We start from the raw sequence: 20,395 nt of genomic DNA on the forward strand, positions 1-20,395 counted from the left end.
GAAAAGGTTAGATTTAAAGTTCAAATCTCATTAGGTCCAGAAAATAGCCATACTGAATTTTTAAAATAGTTTTCAAGAAAACAATCATTACTTGCTTCCAGATACAAAGAATGATATAGTTTACAAGGAGTAATATTTTAAAATACATATATTACACAATAATTTCTCAACCAAAGGCCTTTGGTATAATGGCAATATTGTGAAGCTGGGAATAAGTCTTGTTTGTGGGAGCATATCTCCATTTTTCTCATGTGTAACTGACACCTAAAAACATTATTCCTTTTATTTCTTTGTTCTGTATAGCTTTGTCTCCAGTTCCTCAAACTGGAAAGTCTTGAAAGGACTCACCAATGTACTGCTACTTATTGACTTATGTGTATAGGTTTTCCCCACAGATTCTGGAGTGGTCTGTTGGAGCAAGTAAACCGTTAAGTCTGTGTGTGTAGTCCACATCAACTAAAGTGGCAGGGGAACTAACATAGCTGAAAAATCCTGCTACGAGTTAGTGGATGTCTGGTAAGTGATGGTGGTATCAGACTGGGAGGAGCAGGTATTATGGTATATCTGGATTGACTGCCCTGGAAGTAGATGATGTAAACCCTGGACAGGTAGCAGTGTCTTCTTACTGCCTCATTATAGTCGAGGCCTGCTTATTATCTATTCCTGGAGGAAGATGTCTTACTCTTACCGGGGTTGGCGATATGAATACCAGAAGTTTTCTGTTGGCTGTACATAGTACGTGTATGATGTAGTTATGTCACCATATTAGGACTTTCACCACCATGCTATTTGAAGGGATTCTTTGTGTCCTCTACCTCTTTCTTTCTTTCAGTCTTCCAGTGAACTGTATGGTTATTCAGGGAATCTCTCTCTCCCAGGATGGCAACTCACAGGCTAAATGTCAGCAAGCTGAGGACTTCCTGTCTCCCTGTCCCAAGCAAAAGTTGCCCTTCCTGACCTTTTGTGTTTCTATTAATTTCCTAATCCCAGATTAGTTGATCATCAGCCCTACAGCGCCAAGCAGACAAGAGTTACTTCACATAGGACAAAGCTGTGGCACTGACAATTCTCCAACCATAGAAAGAACATACTAACATTTCCTCCAGGGACCATGTGTTCTGGGTTAGCAGCTGCAGCAGTAGCAGGCCTGACACAGCAATATCACATTATTATAAGTTATAGGTCTGAATTTTCTGCCTAGACTACGGATTTTTGAAGAAGGATACCAGTGTCTTATAATAACATGGTAGTACAGGTTATGCTATCTGGTCTTCTGCTGAGCAGCTGAGAGGAATCTTACTTTAAGACCCTTGAAAAGTACAGAAGGGCACATGAGTCTTGGGTTCCAATGTTTTTTTGTAGACATGCAACAACGTAAGTGTAGGAAACCACTAGGGGTATTTAACTTGAGCTCCGTCAGGAAGGCGTATGTGCAACTCTATTCTGTTCTGTCTTCAAGAAAGAGAGGTATGGGATAAGATAGGGAAATTTTTGGCTGAGACTAAGAATCAGAAAATATTTTACCATTATTTAATTATATGAACCAAAACCAAAATGATTTGAGGTAAGAAATTAAATCTATATGAATTCTCCTAGAATTTGGGTTAGCTCAAAACTGATTCTAATTCACAGATGACAAGTCTTCAAAAATTACATAATGTAAAACCCCAAACTTGGGACTTTGTATGTGAAACAGAAATCTAAGGAAGAGAAAATATCTTTCATAGGAGAGGTTGAGCAAGATGGAACTGTTTAGCCTGGGGATGAGAAGGCTCAGGGTGGATCTTATCACTGTTTTTAAGTGCCTAATAGGGAGAAATAGAAAGAGGGAGCCAGACTCTCTTCAGTGATATCTAGTGACAAGACAAGCAGCAATGTGTACAAACTAGAATACAGAAAATTCCATTTAAGCATTAGAAATGTAGGTTTTATTTGTTTATTGTATTTTTTTTGTTTGTTTTTTGTTTTTTGTTTTACTGTGAGGGTGATCAAACACTGGAAGAGGTTGGCCAGGGAACTGTGGATTCTCCATCTATGTAGACATTCAAAGCCCTAGTGGACATGGGCCTGAGAAATCTGCTGTAGTTTATCCCAGTTTGAGCAAGGAGATTGCACTAGATCTTCAGAATTCCCTCCAACTTCAGCTATTCTGTGATTCTGTAGTTCTGGAGACAGAAAGTCTTTAGGAAAATGTCCGTTTCAGAGATATTAGATGAGTTCAGTTCTGAATATGATTTTAGGTAGGCTTAGTAAAAGTTGGGGTGGTTTGTGGCTTTGGGCTAACAATAAGTGCCTTATTTATATATTAGAATATATATTAGTATACATTAGAAATATATCCAATATAGCTCAATATATTCCTAAACAAAAGAATGGGTTCGCTGAGAACGCAACTGTTGGTAACATAGAAATTTGAGCAAACATCTCAGGTTAGAACTGCAAAAACTCAAGTCTAAACCGATGACATACAAGTTAATCAAAACAGTATTATGTAACAGTGATAACGAGCGCTTAGACATATAAGATTTGAAGTCAGTGCCATATAGAGTATGCTGCCTGGAAAGATGAGTTCTGAAGTAAAAATTCCAGTCTCCACCATGCGACTGCTCATTTTACTAACACCCTCTGACATTTCCATTAGGTTGTTTTTCATACATAAGTGTTTCCCATTAGCACTTGCAAAGCTGCCTAATTATATATCTCTGCTCCTTGAGTCTTTCATTTATGGCGATGCTCAAGCAAGACCTAGACAAATATTAAGTGGCAGGTATACTGTGATCAGTGTTTACAAAGTTGACCAATGATGTCTTCCAGTTTGCTCAAATTTCATCAATGTGCTTTCCATCAGTTATATGGTACCTACAGTCCTAGTCCTTTATAGTAAGGACTGTATTTTGATCTGTACTTGTATTCCCTAGCTGATGCACTGACCTCTTTTTCCACAAGTTGAGACCCCTGAGACAGTAAAATTAACAGAAATTATAATGTTTATTAAACAGGTGGTAGTTACTCATTTAATATTACTTAGAGAATGTCTCCTTTAGGAGCGCTTATCTCAAGGATTCTTTACACAGTGGATACAGACTGCTAACCCTCATCTTATAAGGTCTGGTGAAGCCCTTTCATGGGGCTTATGAGAACCCATTGAAAATAAAGGCTACACTTGTTGTTTCATACTGACAATTTGCACATTAATCTTAAAGTACTCACCTGTTACACAGGCACATGCTCTGTACCTCACATCCAGGCACTGTTTGGTTCACTACATCAGACTGTAGTAGCAGTGCTTAGCTGGTCAATATTAAGTAAGTTTTTGAACATGTCTGAATTTCATTGTGTATCTTGTCTCTTCATCTGAAATTTAAAACTGGTTCATGCTCAAGAGAATACTGGGCAGTCTTGCAGAGGCAGGCAATTTAACATGGTAACTGGCCACTGTTCACTGTCAGTATACACTCAAACTATCTCTTTCTTCTGTTATCTTCAGTAGCTAATATTCACAGTTTGGAATCTGAGCCTCATGTAGTTCAATTAATGCAACATTTTTGGTTTCACTGGTTGCATAAAAGATCATTGCAAACAATAAGTTTATATGATGTATATCAGTGGAAACTATTTCAAACATTTCAAACATAGACTGGTTGAGCTTCTGTTCCTACAGCATTCCCTATAGTGAACAGTGCATGATGTATTATTTGTTTTCTTTGTTTAAATAAAAACAAGTCTTCTGCTACTGCAGAAAGTCAATACATATTTTGTGTAAAATCTACGGAACGATATAGTGTTAAAGCATTTTGCAGCTGTGAACTATATACTTTCTTTTCTCCTCCTAAGATTGTGCTTATACATATAGTCAAATGCTTTCTATTATTGCTATAATCGAGATATGTATACCTGTTAAAACAGTAAAAATAAAAGCACTAGAGTAGAAAGAAAAAAAAAATATAAAGAATTCTAATCAATGGTAGAAGGACAAACAAAAGGTTTTACAAAGAGATAAGGATCAGGAGGATTTTGAGGGAGACTAGTCTCTTGGTGTGATGGATGAAGGCGAGTTGATGACAGATGAGGCACAGAGTGCTGCAAAGCTAAAAGATTTCTTTGTCTCAAGTATGTTCACTAGGGAGAAAGAGGGAAACATGCCAGAATCAGGGAGAAGTTTTCTGGAGGCAGAAAATGAAATATTAATGAAATGAAGAATGACACCAGAATAAGTAAAAAGGAATCAGTCGGTGAAAAGGGATGTACAATTCTACTATTGGATAGTCCGTATCCCAGCATTCAGAAAGATATTGTGGTTATACATTTTGGCTAACTTGAGAACTACACTTATTAGCATCAGTAGAAAAGGCAGATGAAACAAAACAAAAAAAAAGAAAGAAAAGAAAAAGCTGGTATAATTTACCACACTTACCAGAGTTCATTATGGGCTGAGAAATGGGTAAATAGAGATTTCAGGGTAAAAGACCTTAGAATGCTGTGGATTAGGGTACAATGAGCAGGCAGCTCTGAAATAAGATACTCTGAGCTGCCTAGCTGCAGAAGCCAGAGTTTTCACACTGTGAGTCTAAATGAAGGTAAAACTTTACAGATCAAAAGTTTGTATACATCGACATGCTGATGAGGGTTTTAATACTTGGATTTAAATGACAAAATTTTAAAAAGATGACTTTTTTTTTTTTAATATATAAAGTATTACATGCCTGTATATGTATGCTTTAAGGTATACATCTAAGTGTAGTTGCAATTAAGTTGAAGAACTTGTGAGTTTGTAAATCGGGATTCACGCAGCATAAAAAAAAAAAGTTATATATAAGGGTATGAACAGTTTTCACCAGACCAGGAATCTGGCAAAGAAATATAGGAAACCCAGTATTTAAATGTGTGACAATACTAACAAACAAACAAGTAGTTATTTGAACATGGGAGATCATTCATGACATGAAGTCCAGGAAAAAACAAACAAAAGATTAGGGATCACAGTATTTGGCACAACGTTACAACCAGAACTTTAAAAAATCCAGAAGAATAACTAAATTCTAAAACTACCTAATCCTATGTGAAAATGTTTTCCATGAAATAAATAAAAACAGACACATAACCCAAGAGTACTGAACACTACATAGTTCACACTCAGGCTTTGTAAACCCTATAGCTCAATATAAATATTCTATATGGTATCAGCCAGAAGCTTTAGTCAGATGTGAAAACTCCTCATACTAGCCATGACATATTCCTGTAAGTATCACCTGAACAAATCTACCATTTACTGATATCAATACTTACTTTTGCAAATTCATATTCCCTAATAAATATAAATCATTAAACATGCAGAGTAGAACCTTTTTTCTCGAGTGGTACTGTTGATTTCACAGGATTATATAACTCAACACTAGCTACTGCTTGAGTGAGGTTGAGATGCAACAAGCTGATATACTATGACAGACAAAATAGGGATAAAGGGAGAGAAAACACTCTCAAGTAGGAAAGTGATTACGAAATAAATCACGTGTGCAATTCATTGGTGTTAATTCATTGAAAGATTGCTGACTTTTTCTAAAAAAAATACTATGAAGCAAGAAAAATATATTGATCTTTTCTTCTTAATTTCTACAGACCAAAACTGATAATATTAAAATAGAAATTGTCGAAGATAAAAGCAGAATAATTAATAACAGTTTGCATATTGCTGCATTGTGTAAAAAAAATAAAATAAAACATCTGTTGACTGCAATTACATTACATACTAATTCATCAATATTAACTAAGTCTTAAATTTTTTTTGTGGGGAAAGTCATTCTCAGAAATGAAACAGACTTCTATACTACCACATATCATATTGCATCCCCACTGCGAGTTTTTTATTAACATGACTAATATCTGTTTTATGCTTACTTCATCATCATCCAAAAAGTTCACAATGCCTTTGTCTTTGCAAAGTACAGAGGGTTGTTACTTCTCTTATTTTTAATTATTCATATTTCAGTGAATACATACATAGAAACAGGACCTACACTAGAAACAGAGTTTTAAAGGTTTGTAACAGTCTTTAATAAGAGTTTGTTTCACAGTTTCAGATTAGCCCTGGAAAAGGCTTGCTCTCTCCTACCAATGAGAAACCACATAGCCTGCGGAGTTCCTTTGTGCCAGAACTGTTCAGTGTAACAGCAGAGCTGTAGTATAAGATGAGAAAGTGTGGCACTCAGCCCTGCGTTTAAATTCACCAGGCAATCCCTTCTATTTGACGGAGACAGCCAAGAGAGAAGCTAGTAGTAACCGCTAAAACATGCCAGCTGTTTATTTGGCTTTCTTCCCTTACAGATTACTAAACAGCAGAGACAAACTGAAACAAAGGATTAGGAATGCTCACGATTTCATTTGCTAGAAATACCACAACTAGAGGGGGATATCCTGTATTATAAATTATTTTAAGCATGGCAATTAATTCTTTTTACCTATTTCAAGTAGAACAAAGCCAAATTCTTTAAATTAAGCTAATGCAAATAAACGAAAATGGAAAATGTCTGGGACTTTTCAGCAGAAAGAGAAAGGTTTCACAATTTGATTCTGAGGAATCACCATATCACTCTGTGCTACAGTAACTGCACTAGAAATTTAATACTTGATAAAATATTATTTTTTCCATTGTTTTCTAACTTGGTTATCTTGGTACCCTTTTTGCTTCTTAACAAGTTTAAAAGCAGTACATGGAATTACATGATAGCTATCAGAGCAGACTGAATATCATAATCAAGTAGCGGGAGCATATAATCTTGTGCACAGGACTGATCATGCAACTTGCTGCTTTAGGCAGGCAGTTAAGGTAATTGCCCATCTTAGAGACTCTTACACTGATTGCACTCTAGAAAGAGGACGCAACTGGTTTTCCATTCTCTCATTAGCTGATATTAGCTTTATGTTACTACCACTGGCTGTATGTATAATGCACTACTCTTTAGAACTTTGTTTACATGGCACAAAATATAATGTTTACTACAGAAATTTTAACCAAGCCTTAAAGGTTCACTGAGAACAAAAACAATCTAGAAAACCTAAAGCACATTTCCTCATAAACTAATAGTCTTAGAAGTCAATTTAAGCAACAGAACAAGCAGTTTACAAACTATTTAAAAGATGTGCTTCCTTCTCCAAGTAGTTCTTGTTGCCCTAAATGAGAAAAATGCCTAGATCTTAATAGAAACAATCTTCAACAAAAACATTTGCTTTCTAATTGAAATAGGGATGCTACTGAAATACAGATTTTCTTTGTTATGTTGTAATTAAAGCTACTCTTTATGTCTTTATATATGCATGTGCATGAAAGAGAGGGGTCCAAAAATCTGCATCTATGTGATTAGAACATTGAATAAAGATGGCTGTGACACTAAGCCTTTTAATGAGTGCCTACATACATAAAAATGGTAAGGTAGCAAGCAATCAATCCGCTAGTCTCTACCCACAGAACAGATAAAGCAAAGGCCATGTAAAAGAAAGTTTTCTCACTTGACCTTGAACAGTATAACCTCTAAATTATACTGCCACTGCTTTTTCAGTTTTGTCTTTTTCCTGGCATTGCCAAGAGCAATCCCCCTTATAGTCACTGATATTTCATGAAAATGGTTCCTCTAACTATAAACATGTAGCAGTAGCTTTAAAGACTGAAGAGAATGTTTTATAAACTGGACTGCTGATACATAAAGCCAAGTGTTCAATAGCCTATTACATCAAACATTACACCTCTCAATTTTTTCAGACTGCCAGTATTCATCGACCGAATGAAGATATCTATAACACAGAAGACGTTATCTGAAGTCGTCATTCTAAATGCTGCAGTCCGTAAAGAAGGCCTACAGCATTTAGTTCAAAAGTAGATATCTAAATTGTAGAAGAGGTAAATCAACTCTCATGCATCTTTTAGCATCTATCTTGAAGGAATGCTAAGGTAATTTCTACCTTTTTATACTGCTGAAACTTTTCATGTCATCTCAACATGCAAGCACAGCAAAGAATACAGCTTTAGAAAGAATTCTGATTTGAGAGTTCTTATACCAAAGTATTTAAAAATCTGTCTTCTCTAAAAGTAATCGTCTGACATAGTTCAGGCCAGCTGCTATACTGAATTCCTTGGGCTGTTTCTCTGATATTTAAACAAAACAAATAGAAATTACATATGTCGTGTAATGTACTAATGTTGTTAGATGTTAACACTTCTCTAGTGCATGTCAATGTGAGTCTATTCTACTAACCCAGAGAATACAGAAAATGAAGCACTTACAATGCAGTACATCATACTGACTTGATGTGTTGTTATAAAAAACTATCATGTCAGAAATGTAGGGTTTTATCTCACATCCAGGCAGATCCAAGCAAATTGCATATTCAATACCAATAATTTCCTTGGAGGTAAGTACTTAGGTGCACAGTTGGACAATCTTACCAATAGGATAGAAGTGAGAAACATGGAGGTTGATGTTTGCAGACAAGTTGTGTCCCTTAGCAGGTGAGAGCTAACAAAATCTATGCTTTGCTCGGCAACAATTGCAGGAATGTCAGATAGCTGTGGCAGAGGTTAAAGTGTCAGCTGTATGAGGGAAGAAAGAAAATACCCCTAAGCATAGCAAAGCCTTGGTTTTACTCCTCTGCCTTCAAATTTTAACTTGGTATTTTTTTTGACAGTGACAAGATTCTTTTGATTCATATGATCAATTACCATGGTTTAAATTACTGTTGGTATAGAGCTGACCCACAAAGCTACTGTTCTCAATCTGTTTCTAGTACTTTACACCTACAGTTTGGCAAAATGCTGTTCAGACCCAAACTTAGAAACCTCGTAGTCACCTTGCTTGCATCAATACAAAATATGGCTTTTTGCAACTAGCGATCAAAAGGATTTCCAGCTTTCATTTGAGGCACTGGGGCTTTGGGGTGCCAAATAGATAGAACTAGAAAAAGAAACCAGGTTTGCTCAGAATGATTTGCATAGACAACATTAGGAAGTCTTTCTCAAATTATGTCAGCAGTATGCTAAATTCTTGAAAAATGTGCTAGGGATTTGAGAAAGTAATTCAGGCTTCAAACCTACCTCAGTCCTTGTTAAAGGCAAAGGAATATCAGAAGTCAAATACAGAGTGCATATGTGATCTTCAAGTGGCTAATGTACCATTTCATGTAAGCTGCCTATGCCAAATAAACAACTTGAATTAGTTTTAACCCTCACCTGATCTTTTTTTCTAGAAAAAAAATAATTGAACATCCAACAACTCAGAAGCGAGGTCTCCATATTAAGAAAATCCCAGCTCCATCTGTAAGCCCAGCTTCTATTCACAGTGCCACAAGATGGCTCTGGTGGGTTTGAAAGTGCCCCCTCATCGCTTAGACCTGTGGATGACATTGGGCTGTTAGGCTTAGCTGGAATGGAGAGCTGGCACATTGAGGGCAGGCTGTGCCAAACAGACAGGAGTCCTCTGCAGTCCTTGTCAGGCTTCTGATTAAGATTCTGTTTGTTCAGTAATTGTGTTATGTATGTTATATATTAGTTTAAAGCAAAATAGGTTTGTATGTAAGGCGGGTAGAGAGAATAAGACTGTCTTGACACATTTGATACACTCAGAGACACCAAAAAGTTTGATAGCTCAGCTATCTTGGAGCAACAACAGTGAAATTCATAGAAAATTTTACAGATGCTTTTATGAAATTCACATTTCCCCTGCTCAGGACCATCAGGTTCCTCCTCCATGTCACTCTGACTTGTGACAAATCTCTTGCACTAGACTCAACTTGTCTCCTTGGGCCTTACAGCAAGGTGTCTTTCCCAACAGACTCTCATGATCTCATTTTTTTTTCGAATGAACATTAATCAGCTTTGAAATAGTTAAGAGTAATGAAACGTAAATTATGCCTGTTTGAACTCTGCTGAATACAATAAAATTCGCTTACAGGGTTATGTTGAAAGCTCCCTCCAAAATTCAGCCAGCACTGCTTCAGCTACATATGGTTAATACTTGAAAGTTACCTGTCTAAGCACCGTTTGATGAGAACAATTAGTTTCTACTTTCCATGTTTGGATCTTAGAGATGACAACACACAGTACCATCACAACCTACAACAAATTCAAACTTCATTTAATGATCTCTTATATAAGGAAAAGTTAACCAGATTCAAGAACAAATGAATACATTCTCTTTATTGCTCAGGAGTGGACACCAAACTAAAACCACATAAAATATAAAGTAAGACATAGAAGACCTTACTCTTTTCTATTCTAGACAGTGTTTTACTTCTGTTCAGAATTGTTGTGCCTGCTATTATATTTATTGTACATCCCCTGTGCAAAGACAAATACATATGCAAAGAACAAAAGACAAGGTGACAAAGTGCAAGCAGCATTTTACACACAAGAATGAAAAGTGTGGTGAGATCTCCTAAACTTGTACTCAGAGTTCTCCTTTTAATATCATGACAAAGACAGGAAAAGAAAATTGTACACCACCCAGCTAATTTAAAACTTCAGACAAAATCCATGAACTTTTTCATGTTTATGCAGATAGTATATGAAAAATTATTTATATATATATATATTTAGATTATTGTTCCTCATTGTATAAACTAAAGAAACAGAACAGAAAGATTGAGGCTAAAAAATAAATAAAATTAAAAAAATCCAAACCTTTCAAATTGCTTTCATGCACCGCAGTGGGCTGGGAGTTACTGATCACTGTTCTGCACAGCAGACATCCCAGGAGCAGAATTTCATGACTGTACTAATGAATGGGGGGATCTCTTCAGTGCCTATAAATACAAGAAGCGGAGATGCAAAGAGGATGGAGCCAGGTTCTTTTCAGTGGTGTCCAGTGACAGGACAAGAGGCAATGGGAACAAATGGGAACGCAGGAGGTTGCATCTGAACATCAGGAAGCAAGTCTTTACTGTGCGGATGATGGAACACTGGCACAGGTTGCTCAGAGAGGTTGTGGAGTCTCCCTCCATGGAGAACTTCAAAAGCCACCTGGACACGGCCCTGGACCCTGCTCTAGGTGTCCCTGCCTGAGCAGGGTCTTGGACCAGATGATGTCTAGAGGTCTCTTCCAATCTCAACCATTCTGTGAGATTCTGTCTGAACTGTGTGTGTGGCACCAGGATGTTTCATGAAGGGAAGTGCCACAAGCTTTTCTGCTTCATGGGACAAGGTACACACAGTACCTTGGTACCAAGGAGCAGTGACAGAGAGCAGGGGGCTACAGTCCCCACTTGCTGTCCTCTGGGAGAGCTGGGCAGCTGTGGGCAGTGGAGTGGATAGCAGACAGACCCAGGACTCCCAGGTGCCATCCTCATTCTGTATGTTAACAACTGGCACAATGCTGGACTCCACATTTCAACTGCCTTTGTGGAAAGGGAATAATAATACTTCCTCATAACTTGTCCCTTCAGGTAGCAATTTATTTGTGAAGGTACCATTTTTCACTCTATGTCTATAAAGTACAATAGGATACCAATCTCATTTAGGGCATCAATGTGTTAACACTGTCCATCTAATAAAGAGTAGAACATGTATTCTCAAAATTTTAAAGAGTAGTAATTATACATTTTTCATAAAGCTGTACTTTTTCTCCTCTTCTTTAATAAAAATTCTCAATATTCAGCTGAGAAAGCAGGAAGTTATTTACGTCTCCCCCACACAGAAGCGTAGCTTGGTCTCAAATGTCATTTAAATCAGCCTCAAAGCTATTCTAAACTGTATCAGACTGGCTACAGCCCCAGATCAATTGCAGTTTAACTTCAGCCTTCTTTTCCCCTGTCCTGGCAGCTTCAGGGACATGTCAGATGACCTGACAAGGCTTCTTTCAGCTCATACTCTGAGCGGTCTCTAAAGGCAGAAGTCTGGGGAAATTCTTGTCCCTTTATAACTTAGGAGCAGTTCAGAATATTTAGGTAAGTAGTGAAGCAGATATTGAAAAATGAGGTTTAATTTTTTTTATATGTAGAAATTTGGACCACCACACTAAGTGCAAGGGGAGTGTGTAAGGGGGTTCCACGAGGGGGTTCTGAGCTCAAGCCAGGAGTTTTGGCCAACAGTCAGGAACAATAAGGGACAGAGATGGAGGCAGAGTGGGGCACAGGGCTTCCAACAACTCTTTTGGGGCAGGCACCGAAGGCCTCAGGACTGAGCTGAAATAAGCAGCCTGCCCATGGGCAGGGTCAGGGAGGCCCTGGGGGAGGCTTGGCATGGCTGGCAGGGCTTCTGGTGCCCTTGAGACCCTGACAAGAGCTTAACAGTACTCTTCATCAAAGACTAAATTTACTCAAACTAGTTTTTATCAGTTCAGAAAATAATTTAAAATACTAAAAATCTCCCAAAGACACTGGATTAGAACCTGATACTTGTGGACAGCTGGATTTGTTAATTTCCTACTCAGGATCTGCTAATAAATAATTGCTACAGAGAGAAGTAAGAAAGCACAAGGATGAAAAAGCATTTTGCACGTCATAGGTTGCTGTTACCAGCATTACGGCATCTGAGAATTGCAATGAATAGCATCTTGAAGCTGTAACAAAACCAGGTGCATTTTGATCCTTTTCTTCTTTTTGTCCACACCTTTGTTACAAAAGTGGGTAAAGTTTTCACTTCTATTTCCCACTGCAGACTTTGTTGTGGGTCTGAGTTATCAGCTTATTTCAACCCTTGGTATGCTCTTTCACTTGATTTACATATTCTTCCTGAGATATTTTCATAATGAGAGCAGAAAATGTCAAAGAAGAAGGATTAGTGGAGAGTGGGAAGGTGTAAGTCTATGGATACCTCTTTTCCAAGCTCACTAGACTTCATATATCATCACATTCATGCCCTATTTTATACTTGCAGAATGTATAAATATTGTGAGGTAATTGTTAAAGTCATCTGTTAGGTTTAAATATACAATCCCATTAATGAATGACATGCACTGGAAATGGGTTTTATAAGACTGTCTCCCATATTATATTTTTAAAATGCTAATATGCTGAATAATAATAATTTACATTTATATTGCAGCTTTCATCCTGCTAGATTGCAGAATGCTTCCAATTATATGCACACCATGGCACACAAATGCAGCTATCTCTGTAGCAGGCATGAAGTGTGCAAGAGCAGAACAGAGAGGAAATTTAGGCTTTAGGAGACTAGGGCGAACACCTAGACTTAAGTCATCATTATCATATCCTGATGTCCACACAGGACAGAATAACTCAGTTTTAAGATAACATCAGAAGACCTGAAGCCTACAACCTTAGTCTCATTTTAAATACAAACTTAGTTTCCTTTAAAAATACAGGTAACACAAGACAGTCCTACACATTTGGAGCTGAACTGACATTTCTACCATAAGTACCACTGCTGAGTTACTCAAAAAAAAAAAAAAAAGGCTACAGAAAAAAACTTTAGTTACAAATAATCTCTTTTGGATGTCCAAAGGCATAAAGAAATATGCAATTCAATTACTGGTCTCTTTTTTGAGGATGAAGAGGATTGGAGGGGTAGGTAGGAAACAGAGGGGAATGGTTCAGAGAAAGTTGATTTTAATCCAAAATAAAATTGGAATAGGTCCCAGTTAAGTGATTGGTCTGATTTCTATTCAGTTTTGCCAGCCTGAGTGGGTCCCAGTATCACTATTATGCCCAGTATCATGTGATTAGTCTCATTGAGAGAACACAGTTTACATGCTGAAAGCTGATGGTATGAAGCCTTTAGCAAGAATAATTTGTACACCTGCTTTTTTTGGAAACATTTCAAATATGTTCCTTTTAGCGTGGGGGAGTAGTAAAGTGAAGCCCTGTTTAAAAGAAACGCCTGTCGGAGGAAATGTTCTTGTGAAAGGGAAAGGTAAAACACCAATTTGATATTACTTTTTCAATTGATATTAATTTTGATTTACGAAGGAGAAATTCCTCTTTAAGGACCTTCCTGGCTTTCTGTCCTCTGACACAGAATTGAGTCCCAAAGAGTAAGAGAGAATCTTTCAAGGCAGAACTTGGAATTTCTTTTTTATAAACTCTTACTATAATCTTGATGCCACATTTTCAAGGGAGCTTAGCTCTCATCTAATAATAAAATGAAGAGGTTGAGAGCTACCAGATATTTTTTTAAAAAAAAAATCAGTCAAAGATGATGGGAGTTGCAGCTGCTTAGCAATTCTAAAAAATTGGCCAAAATTTTATGAGAAAGAGTCTGGGGTAAAATGTTTTTCCCATGGGGATAAATCTCTCCATCTGCATTGAGTTTACAATGAGTTGCAGGGAATTTTAAAGTGACTATGATTATTACATGCTGTTGAGTTCTCCAGCTGTTAATGCAGGTGTATTCCTGACATCATCCAAGGAAATCAAATATTGTACTTTCTTACTGTTAGCTGCTACTGGGAGAGCAAGAGAGGATAAGAGCTATCATAAACAATAGCATGCTAAAAGACATTATCAATAAAGAAAGGAGAAGAATCAAACTGTACAGAAAAGCAAAAGATTAAGGAAAAATGATGGCTATGCAACACTACTCCCCTCCATTATATTCACCTGTATTTCTTAACAAAAATTAATACTTTGTGGCCTTTTTCCCATTCATCTTCTGCAGTCAAATCTAATAGAGAAACTATCACAGAATCACAGAATCATTTAGGTTGGAAGAGACCTCCAAGACCACCTAGTCCAACCTCTGACCTAACACTAACAAGTCCTTCACTAAACCATATCACTAAGCTCAACATCTAAACATCTAAAGACCTCCAGGGATGGTGACTCAACCACCTCCCTGGGCAGCCCATTCCAATGCCTAACAACCCTTTCAGTAAAGAAGTTCTTCCTAATATCCAACCTAAACCTCCCCTGGTGCAACTTTAGCCCATTCCCCCTCATCCTGTCACCAGGCACGTGGGAGAACAGACCAACCCCCACCTTAATACAGCCTCCTTTAAGGTAACTATAGAGAGCGATAAGGTCGCCCCTGAGCCTCCTCTTCTCCAGGCTGAACAAGCCCAGCTCCCTCAGCCGCTCCTCGTAAGACTTGTTCTCCAGACCCCCCCACCAGCTTCGTTGCCCTTCTCTGGACTCTCTCAAGCACCTCCATGTCCTTCTTGTAGTGAGGGGACCCAAACTGAACAAAGTACTCGAGGTGTGGCCTCACCAGAGCCGAGTACAGGGGGACAATCACTTCCCTAGACCTGCTGGCTACACTGCTTCTTATACAAGCCAGGATGCTGTTGGCCTTCTTGGCCACCTGAGCACACTGCTGGCTCATATTCAGCCGACTATCAACCAGTACTCCCAGGTCCTTCTCTGCCAGTCAGCTTTCCAACCACTCATCTCCCAGCCTGTACCTCTTCTTGGGGTTGTTGTGCCCCAGGTGCAGGACCCGGCACTTGGCCTTGTTGAACTTCATACAGTTGACCTCAGCCCATCGGTCCAGCCTATCCAGATCCTCCTGCAGAGCCTTCCTCCCCTCGAGCAGATTGACACGCACCTAACTTGGTGTCATCTGCAAACTTACTGAGGGTTCACTCGATCCCCTCATCCAGATCATTGATAAAGATATTGAAGAGGACTGGCCCCAGTACTGAGCCCTGGGGGACTCCACTAGTGACCACCCTCCAGCTGGATTTAACTCCATTCACCACGACTCATTGAGCCTGGCTACCCAGCCAGTTTCTAAACCAACGAAGTGTACCCCAGTCCAAGCCAAGAGCAGCCAGTTTCTTGAGGAGAATGCTGTGGGAAATGGTGTCAAAAGCCTTACTGAAGTCAAGGTAGACCACATCTACAGCCTTCCCCTCATCCACCAAGCGTGTCACTTGGTCATAGAAGGAGATCAGGTTCGTCAAGCAGGACCTGCCTTTCATAAACCCATGCTGACTGGGCCTGATCGCCTGGTTACCCTGCAAGTGCCACGTGATGACACTCAAGATAATCTGCTCCATGAGTTTCCCTGGCACTGAGGTCAAACTAACAGCCCTATAGTTCCCCGGGTCTACCCTCTGGCCCTTCTTGTAGATGGGCATCACATTTGCTAGCCGCCAGTCGACTGGGGCCTCCCCTGATAGCCAGGACTGCTGATAAATGATGGAAAACGGCTTGGCCAGTTCTTCCGCCAGTTATCTCAGCACCCTCGGGTGGACCCCATCCGGCCCCATTGACCTGCATACATCTAAGTGCTGTAGCAGGTCCCCAACCCTTTCCTCGTCGATTGTGAGGGCCACATCCTGCTCCCCATTCCCTTCCACCAGCTCAGGGTGCTGGGTATCTAGATAACAAGTGGTCTTGCCGCTAAAGACTGAGGCAAAGAGGGCATTAAGCACCTCAGCCTTTTCCTCATCTCTCGTCACTAAGTTTCCCCCCCCCAACCAGTAAAGGATGGAGATTCTCCTTAGTCCTCCTTTCCGTGTTATTATATTTATAAAAACATTTCCTGTAGTCTTTAATAGCAGTAGCCAGATTGAGCTCCAGATGAGCTTAGCCTTTCTAATTTTGTCCCTACACATCCTTACAACACCCTTATAATCCTTCTGAGTGGCCTGCCCTCTTTTCCAAAGATCATAAACCCTCTTTTTTTCCTAAGCTCTAGCCACAACTCTGTTCAGCCAGGCTGGTCTTCTTCCACGCCGGCTCATCTTTGGGCACGTGGGGACTGACCGCTCCTGAGCCTTTAAGATTTCCTTCTTGAGGAGTGCCCAGCCTTCCTGGACTCCTCTGCCCTTCAGAACTGCCTCCCAAGGGACTCTGCCAACCAGTGTCCTGAACAGCTCAAAGTCTGCCCTCCGGAAGTCTAAAATAGCAGTTTTACTGGTCCCCCTCCTGACTTCCCCAAGAATAGAGAACTCTACCATTTCGTGGTCACTCTGCCCAAGACAGATCCCGACCACCACATCTCCCACCAGTCCTTCTCTCTTTGTGAACTATCTTGAAACTATTTTCCTAAATATTCACAAAGGCAGATATTTTTTTAAGAGACTGGGGACCAGTATACATAAAAAGGAGTGCTTCCATGCAAGAAGTCTTCATTTACCCATCATCTCAGAAACTAGCAGTAATGACAGTATTTGTTTCTACATGTTGTGCAGCTGTAGTCTTCTAAAACAGATCAACTTGCTATCTATACGGGTAGACTTGCAAATCAGTGAGGATCAATGCACTTCTGGCACTTGTTGTAAACTTTTTCCTTCATTCCCTTCAGATCAGATCAGATCAAGATCACTCAGTCCACTTCACAGGACTAAAACAATTTGAGGATTATCAAGCTTTGGGAGATCTTTGATTTATAGTTTTAACGGACATGTACCTAATGTGTATCTTTCAAAACTGTATGAGAAACTGCAAAAAAAAACAAACTGACAGACAATGTAAAGTTTTGAAGAACATATTTTTTGCTTTTAATATTTTAATATCTTTTGGTGCTGAAGTTGGAAAGTTCAGGTTGGAAATTAGGAGAAATTTCTTCTCAGAAAAAGTGGTTAGGCAGAGTGGTTTGCCCAAGGAAGTGGTGGAGTCACCATCATTGGGGGTGTTTAAGGAAAGGTTGGATGTGGTACTTAGGGACATGGTTTAGTGGGTAATATTGGTGGTAGGGGGATGGTTGGACCAGATGATCTGGGAGGTCTTTTCCAACTTTAATGATTCTATGATTTGTATCAGTTATTGAGCAGATCTCAGGAGAATATGCAGTATTTTTGCACTCTTTTCTCCCAAACAGGAATCTAGAAAGGTGAAATCTGTTGAAGAGAAGCCCCCCAAAATCAAATGCTTTTTTTGTTTTTCTAGTTACCTTTGTCTGAAATAAAATAATATCCCTGAAGACTACTGTAAAGCTAGGAATCCATAAGTATGATAATAAAAAAACAAACTCTATAAAATGTGGATCTACTCTCACCCCAGATAATGAATGCAGTCCTAAAGGGCAATCCCTAATTTCATGAAGGGTTCATTCAAATGACTAAATATCCAATAGATTTTCAAACAAAACCTAAATCTGAACAGTGTAACCACTTCCACTTAAACTTTAAATCACATTTTTAGTACAAATTTAAAAAGAGAGAGAGAACAGCATGAACCCATCTTGCAAACATTAGCAGAAATAGATTTGTAACTAAAACAGAGCTTATTGAAATCCACCTAGTACTGCCAATATTAAAAATGTGTTTGAACAAAATTACCCATTACTTCTTATTCCTATTATAAAGGTGTTTAGGTACCAGTTTGAAAATCAGAAGAAATATTAAAAATATTAGGTCATTGATAGAGTCTTTAATTTTCAGCAAAGTTCTTTCTGTCATATAAAATACAAGTTGTTTTATTTGAGAACATAATACTTAAGAAATCTTTGTATTTTGAGAATTTTAAGCCTGAAACTAATATGGTAAGTTTAAAAGTATTGTTTTAAATAACATTGCCAATTACTAATCACTAAGGTATTTCTAGTGAGTATGCTCAGGATAGATGTCCAGAGGGAACAGAAGGCCCCAAAGACTTTTTGATTACTATTTAGGATCAGCAATTAATGTCATTTTCCTCTTACTAAACCACAGATATTTGATTGCAAACAACTCAAATTAAGATCCTACAATGATGAACATTTTACATAAAAATGGAAATATCACCTTCATTTCCAAAGCTTAGTTAATAAAAATGATGTAGATTTTCACTACATTATTTAATACCAACAGTAAATTATCTTACTCTGTATCTACAGGGTATCAAGGCTCCATGGCCTGCGTTCTGAGTCTTTCCATAGGCTGTTAACATCAATAAACTCCACCAAAGCATTTCTAAAAGAGAGATTCTTTATTCTTCACAAAGTCTAAATCTACATATTTGATTTCCCAACCATTTTTGGAAATTATAATGTTATGGAAATCGAGTATCTATAGCTAGTTTATACTAGCTATAGATAGAATAGATAGGTAGAATTTATAAGCCAAATATGCCAGGTAAATCTTCCTTCTTTTTTAACATCAATGGCAAATAAACCTTAAATTTGATATGACTGAGACTGTACCATATGACATACAAATACGTACTTATTAGCATCAGCATCCATATAAATTTGTTACATCAGTGAATGTGTAATCAGCATAAGTAGTTAATAAGAGTTTAATAACTCTTAAGTTATATAGTTTTATATCTAAATACTTAAACTATTAAAATAATTTTCTATCTAAATAATTATTAAACTACTATGTACAGTATATAAATACATTTCTGTATGTAGTATATATAACCAGTATATATATAATATATATATATCTGTATATATATAATGTAATAATCAGGTTGTATCCTCTCTCTCTCCACACCTTAATGCATCCCAAAGTAATTTCCATTTAGCTTCCAAAACAAAAATCAAATTAACAAAGCATCTTGTCTTCCAGGCTCTGCATTTGCCAGACCTTTGTTTTCCAGTACAAAATTTTGACGATGTATGGGTGTTCCTCAGTCTTTTATTTAATCTTGTATCTGCAAGCCCTCTACACATGATTATTGCATTAGTATAAACTGAATATATATATGCCTCACTATAATAAAATACACAAATTCTCAGAGACAAAGATATTGATTTTTATTTTTTTTCTGATGAAGAACGTATTTGAGTCATTCGGTCATTACAGCTTCATGAATATAGAAGTTGAAAGCTTCTACTTGGTTGCAGCTAGCAAGTGTCTCAAAGCTTTTGAAGAAGGATAAAAGTTGAAAAGATTTTCTTAAGTATGTTTGTAACGTAAGCCCAGAGATGTCTGTGCTGAAAGTGAGGGAGGACTAAAAGAATAAAAAGGAGCTACTGAACAGTCATTGCTTTGTTTCACTGGTTAAACTCATGTCATTTATTATGGAAAATGCTGGCTAATAAGTTGCAGTTGCAGTTCTATGGAAGAGAACTTTCCATAGAAAATGAAGACGTAAGAATAATAAAGGTATTGTAAAATTACTATCAAATGTGTACTTTCCTAATGCAGTACCAGCTTGTGGCATAGTCCATCATTACACTGTTTGAGGCATGGTATTTATTCCAGAACTCTTTTATTATTATGCCATTCATACTGAAAAAAAATACCCTCAATTCCCTTCAGTCAAAGGTTGATCCTACAAAGATCCAAATAGTTTAGCAGTTACAGCTCTTGTTGGTTGTGTTGTGCCAACATCTTCCATTGCAGACATAGTCTAGTAAACTATTATGTTAGAAAACTAAATAGGGCCAGGGCACCATGGCATGCAACTGTCCATATTACTTAATTGCTAGAACACTCCTTGGCATAAATTGCACTCATGGGAAGTAGCACTCTTCCAGGCAACACCTGGGTAAGTTTGGAGGGGAAGGCAAGCCTGGGATAGTTCCCAATATGTAATACAGATGAGTGTGATGTATTATAGTGAAGAAGAAGGTTTA

At 38.0% G+C, this 20,395-nt stretch overlaps 1 protein-coding gene across 32 annotated transcripts in view; it reads right to left on the reverse strand.

Moving 5' to 3' along the window:
* MYT1L (myelin transcription factor 1 like) overlaps positions 1–20,395 on the reverse strand; it is a 328,171-nt gene that overhangs the window by 183,089 nt on the left and 124,687 nt on the right. For 2 of the 32 annotated variants that reach the window (XM_066994874.1, XM_066994873.1), the window contains exon 3: positions 10,667–10,788. The exons of the other annotated variants lie outside the window; for them this stretch is intronic. The gene's annotated coding sequence lies outside the window, so the exon portion shown is untranslated. The remainder of the gene's footprint in view (positions 1–10,666; positions 10,789–20,395) is intronic. 32 annotated transcript variants of the gene reach the window in all.

This window comes from Anser cygnoides, chromosome 3 (genome assembly GCF_040182565.1).
Source record: "Anser cygnoides isolate HZ-2024a breed goose chromosome 3, Taihu_goose_T2T_genome, whole genome shotgun sequence".
Taxonomy (NCBI): Eukaryota; Metazoa; Chordata; class Aves; order Anseriformes; family Anatidae; genus Anser; species Anser cygnoides.